The sequence below is a fragment of the Drosophila miranda genome, chromosome XR (assembly GCF_003369915.1).
Source record: "Drosophila miranda strain MSH22 chromosome XR, D.miranda_PacBio2.1, whole genome shotgun sequence".
NCBI classification, from domain to species: domain Eukaryota; kingdom Metazoa; phylum Arthropoda; class Insecta; order Diptera; family Drosophilidae; genus Drosophila; species Drosophila miranda.
The window spans coordinates 2786123-2804327 of record NC_046674.1 but is presented as its reverse complement, the minus strand read 5'-3'; the positions used below and the strand labels follow the sequence as shown (position 1 = coordinate 2804327).

The 18205-nt window shown below is 45.3% G+C and overlaps 1 protein-coding gene across 1 annotated transcript in view; it reads left to right on the top strand.

Annotated features, from left to right (window-relative positions):
* The window catches only part of LOC108152169, a 70634-nt gene that overhangs the window by 18788 nt on the left and 33641 nt on the right, over positions 1–18205 (top strand). The window contains exon 2 of the mRNA XM_033386703.1: positions 7251–7272. The gene's annotated coding sequence lies outside the window, so the exon portion shown is untranslated. The remainder of the gene's footprint in view (positions 1–7250; positions 7273–18205) is intronic.

Genomic DNA, 18205 nt, shown 5'->3' with positions numbered 1-18205 from the left:
CAACAACAGCAGCGGCGGCGCGGCGGTAAAAATTAATACACGAGCAGCGAGCAGCGAGCAGCGAGCGGCAGTACTCTCCGCCTCCTCGCAAAACTAAAGGAATATTGTATACTCCGTACAAGGGGCCTTTCATAAATTTGCATGTCGCTGTCACACAGCCGCGGGGGTGGGGGGAGGACGGCGAACGGATGACGGAGGGGGCAGGTTATGAGGGGGCGTGACAACAAGTCAATTCGGGCTCTCTCAGTTGTAGGCCCCCCGAAAAAAAAAAAAACCAAACCAAAAATGTAGCACAGAAATCTTTTTTTTCGGCAAACTGAGAAAATATCTTTAACTGGCAAGACAAGGCACCAGCCAGCGAGGAGTAACGAAGTGCGGGATGCCCTACCCTGCCCTATAAAGGGGGTGTCTCTATGGAAAAAACAGAAGGATGGACCTACCTTGGAAATAGCTGAATTACATTTTCGGGAAATATTCCAACAAAACTTATGATTTTTCCAACATAAAATCGATTAAAAATGCAAAAAATAACAGAAGAAATTCAAAATAAGCAAAAAATATTTCTATATATATTTTCTCCTTAAAAAAAGAACAAAAAAACCCGGTAGAAATATTGAAATATTTTAAAAGATTATAAGGGAATATCTTGTGGAATTACACAGCCAACTCTTTGCAAAAAACCATCACATCCTTCAGCCTTCGGCCTGAGATAAAAAAGGGTATTCCCTACGTTAAAAGTAAACACCAAAAAATATGCAAAAAAATGAATATTTTGGTGTACAAAGAAAGGGGAACTGCTAAAACAGTGCAAAAAAGAAAAAAAAAAAAAAAAATAAAAAATTGTTGAACGCATTAGAAGATTGATGCTGGCGGCTGTTTGCACAGACGACGAGCAGAGGGGGAGGGGGGGGTGGGTGGTCGCGGGGTCTCTCCCCTCGGACCTGCACGTGGACCTCCATAAAAGTGATTGCAATTCCTTCGGTGTATTTTTCTCTTTTAATTTTCTTTTTTTTTCCCCCTGTTTTGTGTTTACTTTTGTGCATGAGAGCAGATTTACTCTTTTTTGTCGTTTTTTTTTTGGCAAGAAGGAAGGCAACAGAATGCAAAGACGTATTCAAAATGTTTTAAGGAGATTTCTGTTGATTTTGGTAGGTAAGAAAAGGGGGGGAAAATAAGGAAAGAACTGGGTTAATAAGATCGCTGGGGGAGCCGGCGCCTCTGTATCGTGTCTGTGTTGTTGTTTTTGTTTTTGTGTTGGAGCAGCGTTTAATAAATAGCTGCTTTTAGTCCGCAGCAAAAGCGCCTCATTTGTTATGCATCAAAGATAAACCCTAACTGAGATTAATGTCTCACTTCAGATGCAAAGACAGTGGCGATAGATACATAGATGCCAGAGTCTCCATGGCTTCTGTTTGGAGACCCAATCATCACACTGCTACGAGAGGGGGGAGCGGAGAGCGGAGGGGTAATGGGATATCGAGAGTCATGCACAAAGAGATTATGCATCGAAAATGCATGGCAATTATGTCTCTTATTATCCAGGGTATCGGTGTTTTTCAGACAAAATCCAATTACCACAAGTTGTTCTTCGGTTATTTGGTGGCGGTAGGGGGACGGGGGACGGGGGAAGGGGGATGTGAGGGGTAGCAGCTGCAACAAAAAAGAAAAGGCTTTTGCAACACGCAAAGCCAAAGCCACTGTCTGTTAACCTTGGCTGTGGCTCTGGCTCTGGCTCTGTCTTTGGCTCTGGCTCTGGCTGTGTGGTTTTTGCTCTCTCTTTTTATTAATTCTTTGCTAATTTGAATTAATTTTGTTGTCAACACGTAGTCATATAAGGATGTGAACAGTTAACCAGTTAGCAGGCAATCTCGCAGGGTAATTGAGAGTAGAGAGCAGAGAGCATCCCCACAGAGGAAGTGTCTGTAATGGCCCATGGAGGGCGGGACGGAAGGCGCTGCGACGCTGGGAGGTAATCATGGGAAAGGTTTCATGGAGCCTGGGAGTGGCTTTTTCGAGAATGCCTTTGAGGGGACAATGGAAACAGGTGCACAGATAAATGGGGGATAATCCCACTGGTGGATTGCCTTGAAACGAATGGAACTTCCATTGAATTTACATATTTTTTGCCTTTTTTGCCTTTTATTTTCGTTTTAGCCAATCAATACAGTATAGTCCCTTAATCCACATGATTTCTTGTTTGAAAAATTGCCTACTTTCAATCATTGCCGTCATCTTAATCACCTTTTTCGTTGCACCCCCAAAAACAAAGTAAAAGAGAAACGAACGAGCAAATCGAACCCCCATTAGGCTGTCGCCAATCCAGAGATCTGATCCATCAGCAAATGCCAATACTATTAACAACAGATACGGCTACGGATACAGATACAGATACTTGGAGTGCTATCGTAGGTTGCAACTAGCTCTCGTTGCCTCGTTTTCGGTGTGGCCTTAAATATAGACTACGGATTCCTATAAATCAGAGCCATATTTCTCAACACCCCAACACTTTTACGCGCCAAGCCGCTCATTAAAAACCATTAAGGAAAATATTCAGAGCCAGCTAAAAATTATGGCGTAAATGATACCCTCTGCCTCTGCCTCTGTCTCTGCCGCTGCCGCTGCCTAACCCCACCTGCTGCTGCTGCTGCTGGGGGGAGGGGACTGCCTCCAGCTCTGAGCCACGCTCTGGGCCTCTCTAAGCCGCGGCTTAAGCTCGGTTTCTGTGTCATTTTCTTGTCTGCAGCTCGGTTTTAAGCGTCAAATAAATTCGCGTCTACAGCAAAATGCGAAAAATACAACAACAACAAAACACGAGGAAAAAACGAATACTGGACGGAAAAACTAAAGGGAAAAAACCAAAAAAAAACAAAAAAAAAAGGAAAAGAAAAAATACTTTGTGCTGTGTGTAGACGGGGTTTCGTTGCGTTGTTGTTGTTGTGGTTTTTGTTGTTCTTTTTGGCGGGGAACGAAACGAACATTTGCAACAATTTGTTATTGGCCATTTAAACCGTTTGCTGTTGGCCCTGTTGGCTGGCTGCTTTCGACCGCCGCGGCGCACTGCGAAATCTGTTGAGTGTTAATGACATTTTTATGTTTTAACGCTTGAAAAACGCTGCGTCGTAGAGTCCATTTTTGGCCCCTTGGGTGGGGAGTGCTGCTGGAGAGAGGGGCAGCACTCTGGGGCACCTGGTACTGCTCTATTTTCGGTGTTGAAATGCGCCCTAGAATTGCACAGAGTACATGGCGATTCAGCGATGACATGTAACAGAAGGGCAGAATCTTCGAAATTTCACTATATTTGTATCTAGAATGAACGGAACGGTGATCAAGGTGATGTATTGGGAGGTATCTCCTTCTATTCAAGTATTTATGGGATATGGAACTGCCCCGAGTTGATAATGGATACAAATTGTATCCACAAATGCATCAACAGACCTTGAGAACGGATCGTTTTTGTATCTGGGATAAGGAAACGGAATGCCCCCTTTGCAGGGTATCTGCTAGTCTCAATATCCGCTCTACGCCAGGGGGGGGGCTCTCCGTTTTTTAGACAGCAGGGGCGTTCTGTGGCCAACATTTGGAAATGCGGTCTCTGGTCATCCATTCGGCTGCGGTCTCCGCGTCGCCTCGTCGCTTAATGGCGGATTGTTGTTGGGTTTCCATTTCCATGGCCTGCTGTAGATGCCACATGGGAGAAATGACAGGTGACTGTGGCAGCACAGGAGGCGAGGGAAGCACAAATACAGGGGAAAATACCAAATACCAAATGGAAAATGGTGAAAAGTGTAGAGCAATAAATGTACAATATTTCCATTGAAAAGTTCAAGTACCGAAAGGTCAACCATTCAATGGTGCATGCCATTTATTCGCAGTCTCAATAGCATATCCCCCCCTCCTCTACCCTTTGTACCCTCTCTCCCTCTCTCTCTCTCTGTCTACCCGCTGCAAATCCAATTTCAATTCAGTTTTGGCCTTAACTTTTGTGTCAACATTAATTAAATTTCCCTGCGCGAATTTGCAAAAGTTTTTGAGCAGCTAATTGGATTTTTGCTTTGGCAGCGGCAGCGGCAGCGGCAGCGGCAGCGCCAAAATAAAAGCAAAACATTCGCGTGCAGCCGCAGTCGCGCGACTAATAACCGCCAAAGCCAAAGCCAAAGTCGCGTCAATCGGTGGCAGGGGGAACAACAACAACAACAACAGCAACAGCAACACAAACCAGTCGTCGCCTGCTGCAAGTTTCCTTCCTGCCACGACTGCCTCCTGCCTCTCGAGGAAGTTTTTCAAGCATAAAAAAAAGAGGAAATGCTCCTATTAAATATACGAAGTATTTCTGTTGTTTCAGGCTTCAGTGATGCCTGAAATTTTCGGGCCAAAAACAATTCGTGGCAATTCCGATTCCCTGGCAAAAAAAAAAACATACGAGAAGCAGGTGGTCTTCGACTTTGACTTTGGCTTTTGGCCGTAGTGCGTGGCGTCTCTTTTGGCGGGTGGCAAGTGCAACGGACTCGATCGGGGGTCCATGTACTGCCACTCCTGCTCCTGCTCCTGCTCCTAATCCACCATTTCCCTGGCAACTTCCTTCCTTCGGTGGCACTTCCTTTGGCAAAAGAGAAACAATGGCCGAAAAAAAATAAAAAACTAATAACACTTTAGAGCCAGCGACTGTCTCTCTCTCTCTCTCTCTTACTCTGTCATGGCTTGCCGGGGTCTAAGCCAAGTCTTAATTATGGCTGGAACAACTTTTTGTTTTGGTTCGCAGCTAAAACGCTTCCTGCGAGAAGCAAAGACAAAAAGCTGCCAGCTACTGAACTCCAGAGATGCACTCCACAGAGGAGCTGCTGCTGCTGCTGCTGCTGCTGCAACGTTGCACTCTCCTGCTGCAGCATGTCGTTGCTACATTGCAACAAAAGATGCAGCAGCAGCAGCCGGCACCACATCTCCATGCACCACCTCCTCCACATGCACCACTTGCCGCTTGTTTTGGCGGTTGCTTTTCTTTTTTTTCTCTCCTCTTTTTTTTCGGTTTCCACTCGTGTTTTTTTTTTTTTCGTTTCCCAGACTTCAGTCAATGCACTCTCTATGACGTCGTCGTCGTCGACGTCGTCGTCTGACTGCACAAAATGAAAAAGTTTCGCACAAAAAAAAAGTAATGAAATCCCAGGCCCAAAAGGAAAAAACTTGCAAGCTAAAAATGCATGCAGAAATACTCCAGAAGGGAAGAGTACAGGCAGCAAGACACCCTACCCAATCAGTACTGCTAAGCCACTTTGGAAGAGGGCGTTTAAGCCAGAGGAAACTGAACTCTATCGAGGCACACGTACCTCGACATCCAGATATCTCCACTCTACTCTTCTCCCTGCACTTTTCTGAGGGAGAGAATCTCCTCAATCTCCTCGAGAATACACCCACCGATAAGATACATCTTTGTTCGATGCTATCCCTCCCACTTTCATAGTTTTACAGGGTATCAAGAACAGCAATTCCAACAACCAACAAAACAACACACACAAAAAAAAGTTGAAAAAAACACACAACAAAACACTCGTTGCATTTTTTTGCAAACACAAAAAAAAGAAGGAAAAAAACAAGAATGATTATTAACGCCTGTTGGGTATGCCACAGGACGATGTCTGCCACCGACTGCCGCCGACTGCAGCTCCAACTCTGATTCCTACCTCTGGCTCCCGACTTCTCCCTCCACGTGCCCGCTCCTCCAGGGGACAGTGGGTAGGGGCAGGAGGGGGCTACTGTACAAACAGTTTTCGTCATGTTGTTCTTGGTGTTTTTTTTTTTTTTTTTTTTGGTGCATTCGCCTGCAGCAGCCTTTGGATGCAAAATGCAGCAAGCGGGGGCCAAAACAACAGCCACCGCCACAGCCGAAGCAGCAGCAGCACAGCAACAACATGTCACAGGAGGCAGGAGAGGAGATGGAGCTTGGGATAGAGGCAGGAGGCAGGAGGCAGGAGGAGACTGAATCCAGGGAATGGAGGAGTTGGGAGTAGGCTGGAAGCCAAAGTCATGACTGGCATCGCAGATCCCCCCACTCATTAGGCCCCCGCCTCTCCCCCGAGTGTCTGCCCCGTATCCTGCCAGGGTTGGGGGCCAGTGGCAGGTTGCATACTGCATCCTGGGCACCAGGTTTTGCGTCTCAGGCAGTTGCAAATTACGCTCTCAGACTCAATTGTCTTGAGCCTTTGGGGAGACTTGCAGCAGCAGTGGCAGCCTCCAGGAGCAGCAGCAGAATGGGGACCCGAAACGACACCAACAATGGGCTGCATTTTAAACGCAGGTCTTAGCCATGGTCTAGACAGACAGACAGACAGACAGGCCACCAGACTGGGCTTCCAGACTGTGGAATCAGAGGCATCTCCCTAGGGGCATAGAAGGAGAGGCAGGAGAGGCATGGGGCAGTTGGTGGCAGAAAAGCGTCGCGTCATCGTCGCGTCTGGCACTTGAAATTTTTGTATATGTTCATTAGAACGGTTCTGTATGAGAGAGGATGGGGCGGGACGAAGGCTGGAAGGACGAAGGATGGGGCAGGATGCTTGAATGCCCTGAAGTAGGCAACACTTTTCTGGCAGGCAGGCATTGCACTTCTTTTGACGCATGCAAAAAACGATGCAGGTACAGTTGTGCGTGAAAAACGCATGAAAAAAGAACGGAATTTGAATGAGAATTTCTTGAAAAATTCATATAAAAGCTACAGCAGAAAAGGTTGCTAAATGCTCACCCACACTTTACGGCTAAGACACACTGGAAGAGAGTACTAAAGAATTTAATTTTTATGCAAAATTCATATGAAAACAGCATGACAAATATAGATGGAACTCCACCAGAGATAAATTCATGAAATTTTGTAGGAAATTTATAAGAAACCTTTTGCAGAAAAGACTCCAGAATTGTAGAAAATATAGACCACATGAGTAGAATTTTTGGGGATTTTTTTAAACCATTTTCCTTGATTTTTGATACGAATTTCTGTAAAAAATCTGTATGGGGAAAATGCTTACGCAAATGGAAAATTGAGGAGATTATAGATTAAATATCAAATAAATATTATTTTTAGAGAATTGTTTAATCCCTTTTGAAACTAAAGCAGAAAAGTTTCCATATATCTTACATGTTTTTCTTTTTGTTGCTAGTATTTTTATGGAAATTCTTGTGGAAATATATAATACCCAAGACTAATTGAAATTGTTATCCACTTTAAATGCAATAAATATTCAATATTTATTTCTTATATTTTTCAGAACCTGTCCATGGATTTATGAGGTACGTAGATCAAACAGTCGCCACCATATGTAAACGTACGTACGGGTATGGGTACGGGTATGGGTATTTAAATCTGCTCATGGGGCACAACAAAAGCCGCTTACGATTACGTTTAATGTGCGGCAAGCCCCAAAAACTCGACAAAAAATCAACCTGCATACAGGAACAACAAAAATAATGTAGGTACTATAAAAAACCGAAAAAAAAAGAAAAAAAACGGAATGAAAAAAACGAAATAAAAATTATAAACGAATCTATTATGACAAGTGCGTGGGGGCTCTGGCTCTGAAGGCTCTGTGCTGAAGTATTTTTACGGAACAAAAGCCCTGTGTGGCAGTGGCAGAGGCAGTGGCAGTGGCAGAATACGGGGGCTGCCTGGGCTGTCGAAAATGAATGCTGAACGGCGGACGGTCGACGGTGGACGGTGGATGGGGCACCCATCATCATGTCAAACGGCAGCAGACAAGAAAACCCAAACGATCAAATTAATAAACGCCACACAAAAGATGCCGAGGGAGAGCGAGAGAGATCTACAGGTAGATGTAGATGTATCTGTGGCCCATGCCACGCCCCAAACAACAAGCCGGAGACGGGGAGACCGGAGGCCGGAGACAGCTTCCATGATTGACAACTATGTTGAAATATCAAATTATGAACCGAAAATTCACATCAAAAGAAGCTAAGAGGCTTTCAAAATTTGGTAATTGCCTGATCTATTAGGGCCTCTGATGGGTGCGGGGTGTGGACGACCCTATAAGAAATAAGATCTTTGGAGATCTTAAGACCCAGATTGAAGGTCAATGACAACACAAACACACACTCGAGCCATAATTGATTATTAAACATGGTTCGAAGCGAAAATTTTCATTAAGAAAACATGTTCTTGAATTTCATGCCTCGAAAGAATTTTAATTGCCACAAGTGGCAGTAACAGTGGCACTGGTAGTGGTAGTGCTAGTGGTAGTGGCAGCAGTAGCTGTAGCCTTGGCATCGCTTCAAAACATGAACTAGAAAATAAAAGTGGAGGAGATCCGTAGAGCTGAGAAAACGGCAATCGACATTCACATGGTGCATGCTGCATGCTGAATGCTGCATGCTGCTCGGTTATGGCCATATGAAAGTGCCACATAATTCTCTTTCTACTGCTCTCCCACTGCCGCAGTGCCGCAGTGCTGCATGCCGCATGCCTCGAGCCAAAACAATTTTCACACCACACCAGAGATCCGTGTGGCACTTCTTGAACTTCTTCTCCTTCGAGAGTGCATCTCCTTGGAGCATCTTTTTTTTTTGGGGGGCAACGAAAATGGAAATCCAATCAATGCCTTCTGCAATTTACCCCCAATGCGGTTAATGCCTTTTTTTGCTGTTGCTCTTGCTTTTGTTGTACTCTTCCAGAAGGTATTTCCTTTTCAGATTAGCAGTTGAAAAAATTTAGAAAAAGCCAGGAAACTCTTGGGAGATTCTCTATTTGCTTGAAAGTTGATCTTCCACCGATTTGAAGGCATCTACGACGCCATATAGAACGTATTCTTGATGGAGGAGTCGATGTGGACTCTATCTATCTGTGAAATATTTCTGAAACACTTCACAACATGGCATTGGCCATATTCCAGCATTTTCATGTCATATCTTCCATACGATCTCGTATCAAATAGATCGATCCGCAGAGAGTATCTAGAACTTCGACGCCGAAGCCGGACTTCTCTTGAATTTTTAGTGGTTTTTGTAGGCGTAGTTCTAGTTTGAGAGAATTTCCCCAGTTTTCCACTCGTCCTCATATGTGGGCTCGTCTTTTTTTTTTAACAAGTTGCCAACGAAGTTTCTCCCAAAAGGAAAGTGCCGAGGATTTGCAATCAAATCACCTACGTGACTTCAGGAAAAGAGTTCTTTTCTTTAGTTTTTCTTAGCTTCAGATTGAAAGATACTTGTCTTGCATGGCAGATTGGAAGATACATATTTTCTATGGAATATTGAAAGATGATTCTTCTCTTTTGCAGACTGAAAGTTTCGTTTCCTTTAGCTGCAGATTGAAAGATATTTCGTTTCGTTTCTTTTCTTTCCAGATTCAAAGATAGTTTCTTTTATGGTTTGTGGAAATTAATTTGAGATTAGTTTTTCTCGCAGCTTTCATTTAAATTTTAACAATATTTTCCACTCCCCCCCTTCCCCCACTGTTCGCCATAAATCAGGAGAAAAAAGTCTCATGAGACTCCCCTAAACGGCCGCTCCCACCGACCGAGCGACCGAGCGACCGAGCGAATCACGGGCTTACACACATAGGGAGGGACGTTACCCATGGGCTTATGGCTTACACATATGTAATTATTGTAAGGCAAAGCGTTTGCCAGGCATTCAGGCAGGCGGGCGGCGGGCAGGCGGACAGCCAGCCAGGCTGTGGGGAGAATTTTTAGTTTACGAGCACATAAATGTAATTGGATGCGCGAAAAATATTACAGGAGTATCTTTCATGCGAGTATATGGAAAAGAGGAGTCCAGAGGCAGCAGAAGCTGCAGCTGGAGCTGGAGCTGGAGCTCTCCTCTATGTTTAGAGGAGCCGCCGTCTGCTGCTGTTCTACTCTGCAATTTTCAGGCGGCAGCTGCTTCCCAGAGAGCCTCATCTGTGGAGGATCTTGAGGCGGAATATCCCGGGCAAAACGTGTCATCATCGATTACGCAGAGTCTATGAAGAACGTGTTGCAGTGGCAGAGGCAGCGACAGAGGCAGTGACAGAGGCACTGACAGAGGCAGAGGCAAACAAGTGGCGGCTGCCTGTTACTATCGCTTTGTGTTATCGCTCTGTGACGCTGTGGCAGGGGCAGGGACAGGGGCAGGGGCAGGCACTGTGGCAGTAGTCCCTCGGGCGCGTAACTCAAAGCGACAACACTTGACACTAATTAATACATACGCACCGACCTGGGGAAACCTGGGCTTCCCTTCCCTTCCCTTCCCTTCCGCCCAAGCCCCCAAGTGCCAGTCCCAGTCGCAGCTTGCCACCCACTCGGTGGCGGCAGTGGCATGTCGACGCATTTCAATCAAGACCACGTCAGCCGTCAGTCCGTCCGTCAGTCAGTCAGTCATTCATTCAGTTGTGTTGTGCGTCGAGACGAGTGGAGATTCGTGGCGTGATAAAGTTGTTTGCAAGTGTTGCACATGCAACACACATGCACAGATACGCATAGTTGAGTGCCTAACTGGCACATTGACTGCATCCACTGCTTGCCACTGCAACGTGCAGTGCCAGCAAGGAAGTGCAGCAGCTGCCACACAACGAGGAAGAGAAAGAGAGGGCAGGCGATGTCTGTGCGGCATTGTACTACTGGGGCAGAGCGATGCTTATCGGCAGCAGCCGCTGCTGCTCCTCTCCGCTGGGGTCTGGCCTCCTCCAGATCCCAGGGGGAGGCGTGGGCCTCTCCGCTGATAATGTTTACCGTTGCATTTCCTATGCCCGATTAAGGTTGCTCCTCCGCTTGAGACGAGCGACACTCCAGGGTGAGTGGAAAGCCAGGCGCAAAGAGACAGAGAGAGAGCGAAGTGTCACTGGATGGTGTCCAAAGTTCAATTAACATTCAAGAAGTACGGGGAAAGCGCCGGGGAAATGTTGTGGAAAAATATGGAATTTTGTAGAGGAAAAGTCCCAGTGGAAGTACGAAAGATATCCACCTTCTGGTGGAAAAAAGTTGTACTTCTCCTCAAAAGCCCTTCGCGTTCCTTTGAAATCATTCAGGCCAGGCCTTTACTCCGAGAAGCCCCGAAAACCTTCTACTCGTAAAACCTATTCAGAGTCTAAGAAACATTTCCGCACAGGTTTTCGGCATTTGATGTGACTTTAATTTGAGAATTTGACACAGCAATATGCCACATTTAACGTGTCATTCATCTGTCATGCAAATGGGCCAAATGTATGGCCAAAATCTAGCCAAAATATGGCCAACAAATATGCAAATTAAGGCATTTCCTCTATGATTATACCGCTTTTTATTGACCAATTAAAAGTGCTTGTGTGGCGGAAGAAATGATTCATCTAAGTCTCTCTCTCTCCCTCTCTCTCTCTCACGCGAGTCTCTGGAGCCTCTCAAGTGGAGGGCTGCTGGGCTGTCTCATCAACATTTGTGGGGGCCCTCTGGCATTTTCTGTGTATTTTTGTGTAGATTTTTGACAATGCCACAGTGCCACCAACCGACAATGATCGATGAAGTTGCGCCTTGGACTTTAACTCCGAAAAATCAGTCGAGGAATCAAATAAAAATCAAAAAAAAAATGTTGATAACAAAGAAAAACTGGCATTAATTTTCGGGTCTCTTTAGAGTCGGAAATCTTTGACACCCAATGCCTGAATAAATGCTTAATTAACACTCAATGGCGCGCCTAAAGCGAATTTTCAACGTAAATTGCAAGGCAATTGGGTGGCGAGAGGCAGTGGCAGGGGCAAGAGGCACAGACGAGAGGCTGGGGCAGAGGCAGAGACAGGCGCAATGTTTGAATGCAATCCAAAAGCTGAAATTAAAGGTTTTTCTTCGGGTTTTTTTTCCTTTTTATTTTTCCGCCAAAACAGAAAAGCAAACAGCGGATAAAATTGACATTTTGCTTCACTCGACAGACAGGCAACCGAACGAAAAAAATGTTTCGTTTCTTTGGAGATACTCTTTCGGAGAGGGGTATTATGGGCCTAGGGGGTTTTTACAGATTTTTAGAGATCATCTTTGTGACTAGGCAAGGCAAGGGGTTTTGGGTTTTTTCCAAGAGGGCTATTGAGAAATTCAGTCCTTAATAATCAAAAATACCTGGCATCCCTCCGTCTATCTCTTTTCTGCTCTCTCCCAGTGTGGCTTAGCAGAATAGCAATAGTTTTCTTTTGTTTTTAAGCAAATTAATTGGGAAGTCTGATTTTAAGTGACCAAAAGCACTCTTTCACTCGCTATTTGTATGTATCTCTCTTCCAGGGTGTCTTAGCTAGAACTGTTTGATGCCCAGCAGGTAATCTCTCTCTCTCTCTCTCCCTCCATCGTTTCTATACAAATGATTGCCCCAAAGACGCTTCTCTCTCTCCCAGTATGGCTTAGCATTTAAGGATGCACTTTCATGGCTCCAGCTTTTAAAAGCGTATGCCATGCTTCGGCTTTCGATTTTGAGGAAAATTTCGCTGGAAGAAGGCAAGGCCCAGCAGGTCGCCGCAGTCGAAAATTCGGCGATTGGTGGAAAATGACAGTCGCAGTTATTTTGTACGCCAATCGTAGAAATCAACAAAAGCCAACAAAAGCCAGTCGTCGAGTCACTAAAAATGACTGACTTTTGGCTCTTTGGCCGCTGACTGAGTGACTGACTTTGTTTTGGGGCCAATTGGGGAGGCAGGAAGGCAGGAAGGCATTCGACATTCGGCAGGCAGGCAGGCAGGAAAGTGAAAAGCAGGCACCTGAGGGCAAGGAGTTGCTGCTGCTGTTGCTGCTGCTGCATTGCATCATGTGCCCCACAGTGCTGCATCTGTGTGTGTGGGTGCACGAGCAACCCATGGATCGATCGATGGATCGGATCGCGTTGAAATCTACTCGCATGTAACGTTTAAATTTGTTGGAAAGTCCAAAAGATACGAGCGCGACGGAGAGGCTGTGGCTATGGCGGCGGCTGTGGCTGCGGCGGTGGCTGTGGCAGCGGCTGTGGCTTTTCATGGCTTTTCTGTGGGCAAACAAGAGCTTGCACGATTTTCTTGTAATTTTCCGCGCAATTTCCCGAAAAACCAAGTGCCGTGGCCATATAAATCCTCGAATGTTTTGTTTGTTTAATTTCGTGTGGTTTTTTTCTGTGCAGCCTTTTTTTTATTTTGTTTTAATTTGTAGCCAAAACAAAAAAAAATCAACGACGAAAACTTTTGGCTAATTGTGTGGCGATCCATTGCTCATTACGGCTCATTATTTGTTGTTTTCTTGTTTGTTTTCTTGTTGCATGCAACAGTGTACCCTGTACAGGTTCTTGTGTGTTTTCTGTTTTTGTTTTTGTTTTTGCTTGGTTGCGGCTGGCGGGGGAGTACCATTTTATTGTCGGAATGATCTTGTAACGAGATTAGCATAGATATTGTTTTTCCAATCCCCCGATTAGATTCGCGATCCTTAAAGCACGATTTTGTTCGGGGACAATTGTCGGGAATGTGGTGCGGCATGCCTCCCAAAGTGCGAGGGAGGGAACGGAACTTGCAACAACTTTGCAACATTGTTAGTGGCAGTCAGTCGCAGTCGCAGTCCCAGTGGCAGTAAAAGTTGTACCTACCTTCAGTCTGGTCTCTTGTCTCTTGTCTGTTGAGGATGCTCTGCAAAGACTTGTCGCCAGAGATGACCATAAATTGTGTATTCCATGGGTTTTATGAATGGGGATTTACATATTTATTGGTCTTACGAAGTATATATTGATGATTTCAAGGGTGTGTTTACGACTTGCGTGGAATTCACTTAAAGATATTTGCATTTCATAGAACGTTTGAGTGGTCTTCAAGTGATGTTTCAGTCAAAAGAATAACCAAAGAACATAAAACTCGTATATCGAAAACTATAGGCAGACCTTATCGGGGGTACAATAGAATTTTCGCGAATATAATGGCCAGAATGAAGAAACATCTCTTTATTTCACAGTGTGGCTTAGCACTTAAGGGTGTCTCTCTATCCTGCTGCAGCATTAGCTCTCACCCAGTGAGACTCTCCCCCTCTCTCTCCCAGTGAGACTTGTGCTTCTCTATCCGTTGCTCTCTCTCTCTCTCTTCCAGTGTGGCTTGACGGTTAAGGGTAAATATCAATCCACCTGTAGCTCCCTCCCAGTCCCATTTTGCTTCAGTTATTAACTTCCGAAAAACAGATGAATACTAATAGAATACCTACGAAATGCCTACAGATACAAATCGAAATTCCCTCGCTGATGATGATGTAAACATTCGTTCATTATGTGGATATAGATCATAAAAATCGATTCCTAAATCAACTGCCATTCGAAATTCGTGAAATTCATGAAACAAGATACCAATTTTGGCAATCAACACACAGCACAGGGCCCCCATAAAGACCATCACTAAATGGGGGCATAAAATTGGATGGGTAGGGGTATGGGCAGGGGTATGGGCAGGGGGAGGGGGGCATAGACAATAAAAACGCCAAAGCTTTGTATTTCGTTGGCAATTTAGAAACTTTTTCTATGCTAAAAGATTATAATGTGGCATATATCGTAGGTATTATTATAGAAACTTGAATCCGTCATAAAGATTTCAGCGCGTATTTTCCTTTTGCGTGTGATTGGAAGATGCCATAAAATGGGGTTTTGTTTTATGTTTTATGGGGTTTCTTCTGCCTGTGTGTGTGTGTGTGTGTGTGTGTTTATGTGAGAGCCCCTCCATTGTTTCAAATGCCTCAAAGAGTGAGTAAATTTGAGCAGCTTATTCGCATAGAGTTGGATAAATTTGTTGATTTTGCATATGAGAAGAGCAGAAGAGGAGCAGAGGATGAGGAGGAGGAGGAGGCAATGGGGATGTGGCACTGACTGGCTTTTACGACTCTCGCTTTTAATGGCCAGCGGCGGCTACGAGGCACTGGCTCTGCTGTAGGTCGTCGTCTTCGTCATCGTATTATGAAATATTCGATAGGCACCGCGTCCATGGTAAGCCGATGCCGATGCCAGTGCAGCATTGGACTTGCAACAAATCTATAAAGCAGCAATGCGGCACGGACCACAATGAAAGCGAGAAGAAAGAGAGCGGGAGATTTGGGGCCAAAGCAATGCAAAAGCGATACAAATCGAAGCGAGGCGATCATCGACGACGACTGCACCGCTCCGCACCGCTCCGCACCGCTCGCCGATCAAGTTGCAAGTTTCAAGTTGCACTTTCTGGCTGCCGAGGCTGCTGCACGGTGCTCTCCACGGTGCAATCGTGTGGCAGAGTCTCTGGAGTGTGGCGGAGTGTGCTGCCTGCGGCACAACGGCAAAATGCTCGACATAAAGGGCAAGAGTTCAGAAAATTGTGACTGTGGCAAGAAATATTTTCGCTATTCTCCACACAGGAGAAACTGTAGCCGATGTGGCAGCAGCAGCGGCAGCAGAAAATGAAGGAGATGCAGCAGGAGGCATGCCTCCGCCAGTGAAGCTGCTTTGCATCGACAGCGAAACCGAAACCGAGATTCGAGATGAACATTTTCTTCACTTTTTTTCCTGGCGGAAAATTGAAAGTAATTGTCACCTTTTGGTGCACATTTTCATTTCGCTTTTCCCCTTCGTTTTGTGGGTTTCTAGTGGCATCGAAAGTGTGCCTTTATCTTCGAGAGATGAAGGATGGAAGAATGTGCTTCGATTCGGTTCAGAGAGATGTTCGTTTGAAAGTGAAGTTTTTGGAGGGAAAGTGAAGGTTTTGTGGAAGGAAAATGCTATTGAAATCATAATGAGAAGGCCTTTGAAGGGCCTATGATGAAGATAGAACCATAAACGGCGTTTCGTTCAATCCAAAGTGAAGTTTGGATGATCAAAGGTGAGGTTACATTGATTAGTTATGAAATATGATTAAAAAACTAAAGTTTCGTGTGATTAAAACATGTAAAAGATGATACAAATAGGGTGCTCTGGTAGAAGGAAGTGAAAAGTAAGATTGGAATGAATAAAATTGTATAATGGTGAAAAAACGTAAGGTTTTGGTATAAAAAACTTAGGTAATGATGATCAACAGCCAGTTTCTGATGAGCAAAGAGTCAATTACGATGATGACAAGTATCATTGAATGATTTAAAGCTAGACTAAGTTCTAAACCCTAAGGAGTAGGAGTAGGTCTGAAAATGCCACAAAATGAGTTAAAGCCACTGCACATAGAGTATTTAATGATGAATCCTTGCCTTTAATGACTTCATTTGGAGTCCCTGCAATCAGTTGGTTTCCATCTTGCATCTCGGGATGGCATCTCCCATGAATAATCAGCAATTGTTGTTTAGAATCTCCCAACGCCCAGCCCCGAGCTCCGAGCTCCCAGCAACGTGCAACGTACGAGTACATGACACAACCAATTAATTTCCTGATGCCTCATGCAAACCAAAATCATCATCTGTGGAGTGCTTCACAGTGTGCCACAATCGTACTACGGGTATGATGTGGCATGCAGCATGCAGCATGTAGCATGTGTGTGTTTATAAATCGAAGTCAAATTGCAATTCCAGTTTGTTGCAAGCAACCAATCTACTCGACTCGGCTCCGCTCCACTCCGCTCCACTCCACTCTCTAATAAAGACCTCAGAGGCACCCCCGCAAAGAAGTGCTCCATCTACGGCTGCATCTATGACTCCTCTAGCACTTGGAGCCGACTCCACCACTCACTCGAGTGATTCAGTGAGGCATGCGGCAGGGAAATGGATTTGCTTGTTGCAAGTTAACATGGCTGCACATTTTGCCAACGGGAGATGCATGCAACATGAGAGCGGCAGCAGCAACAACAACAACAACACAGCATCGTCGTGGTGCATGCAACACTTACCAAAGCAACAAAATTAAAGGCAAATCGCAACCAATCACAAAGATTACCCTCCCCCACACACACAGCACTCCCCCGCTCTGAAGGGTACAAAATGGTGGCACACAGTGGGTGAGGAGGAAGGGCGGTACAGGGAGAGGGGAGAGGGGAGCAGCAAAACATGCCCCCAAAGGCGCCTTTCTGCATTGGTATTTTAAACACTAAACCCAAGCACATAATCAAATCGCTTAAATTATAATAACTTTATTAAGTCTCTGCCTCCAGTCGGCCCCTTTCCCCCTTGCCCCTTCCCCCCGCCCCTAGGGCCCTCCCCCATGGGTGCCACCACCCTTTTTCCCTAGAATATGCGATCTGGGAACAGGTGTAGTGGCAGGAAAGAAAAAGAAAGGTACAAAAGGGGCAACGGCAACGGCAACCCAGCGGATTGTCTGCTGTTCGGACGCTGCTTTTATTATTTCATGTCTTTTTGATACCCTTTCCACAGGGGGCTTTACGACTATGGACGCAGCTTGGGAACACTAGGAAGAGGGCATTTCTGGCAGAACGAAATGATTATGGTAATGGAATACCATAAAATGAATCATTCGAAGGAAAAGTCGCCTGAAAGGTCAACAAATACCGTTCCGAATGGAACGGACGGATCAGAAATCTGCCATCGAAACAGCTGATCTATCTAAGGCCTTGGCCCTTGAGAATGGGATCCCCAAAATCACATAGTTTTCGTAGAAATAACAATTAAGAAACTCTTATTTCCATAGACGATCCAATCATCCGTTTCAATCAAATTAATATATTCCATAGCTACAATCGATTGAAGGGTATCCAAAGCCTCCAATCATTGAAAATAGCCTTTTCTCTGTGGCTTTTTTGTTGGTTTTCAAGTGGATTTTACTTTGTACACACTCGAAGAGGCATTGTTGTAGAGCTGTAGAGCTGTAGATGTTGGCGGTTCGGTTCGGCTCGGTTCGGTTCGGTTGCTGCCTGCTGTTTATGATTGTTTTTTCATTTTCTCAAGTGATGAGTAGGATATCTGTCTGCCAAGGCAGCAGCAAGAGCAACAGCAACAGGCAACAGCAACAGGCAACAGCAACAAGCTATTTGCGACTCACGACTTTTCATGCAATTTTGAATTTAAAATTCTTCACACACTCTTTTCATTATGTGGCTCTTCATTGCTGTGGCCCCTACTCCGCGGCCCGCAGCCCGCAGCCCTCCTCCTTCCGCCTCCCTCCGCCTCCAGGTGCCCCTTGTAGGGTAAAATCAAGCAACGGGCCCGCCATCGAAGCACAAAATAAGTAAGATGCTACTCTTGTGGCCATCTTTGAAGTGGTTGCTGTTGTTGGGACTCGTAATGGGTGTAAGGCCATCTATAGGTGAGAGTCATAGTCCATAGGGTGGGTTTACGAGTGGTAGTGGTAGTGGTAGTGGCAGTGGTAGTGGCAGTGGTAGTGGTAG